We start from the raw sequence: 333 nt of genomic DNA, 5'->3' as shown, positions 1-333 counted from the left end.
GACCCCTGGGATCCCCAGGACAACAAAGTGGAAAACCTGGAGAGGGGAATTTCTGGGAATGCAGCACCCCAAAGGTGAGAATCAGAGGAGAAGGGACCCTTGGGACCCCCAACACTCCCAGCATCCCTAAGTTGGACCCCCAGCATCCCAGACGGGAGACCCTCTGAACCCTACAGTGGGGAAACCAGAGAAGGGGAACTCTTAGGAGAATTTTTTTGGGCTAATCTTCATATTTTAGAGTATTTTTTAGCTGAATCTCAACTTCTTTCAGTTTGGGGGGGTAGGAGTCTTCTCACTATTTCTTATAGACTTTTGCCTGAATCTCGATGATTT

The sequence above is a fragment of the Corapipo altera genome, unplaced genomic scaffold (genome assembly GCF_003945725.1).
Source record: "Corapipo altera isolate COAL_440 unplaced genomic scaffold, ASM394572v1 59686, whole genome shotgun sequence".
NCBI classification, from domain to species: domain Eukaryota; kingdom Metazoa; phylum Chordata; class Aves; order Passeriformes; family Pipridae; genus Corapipo; species Corapipo altera.
This window is presented reverse-complemented; position numbering follows the sequence as displayed.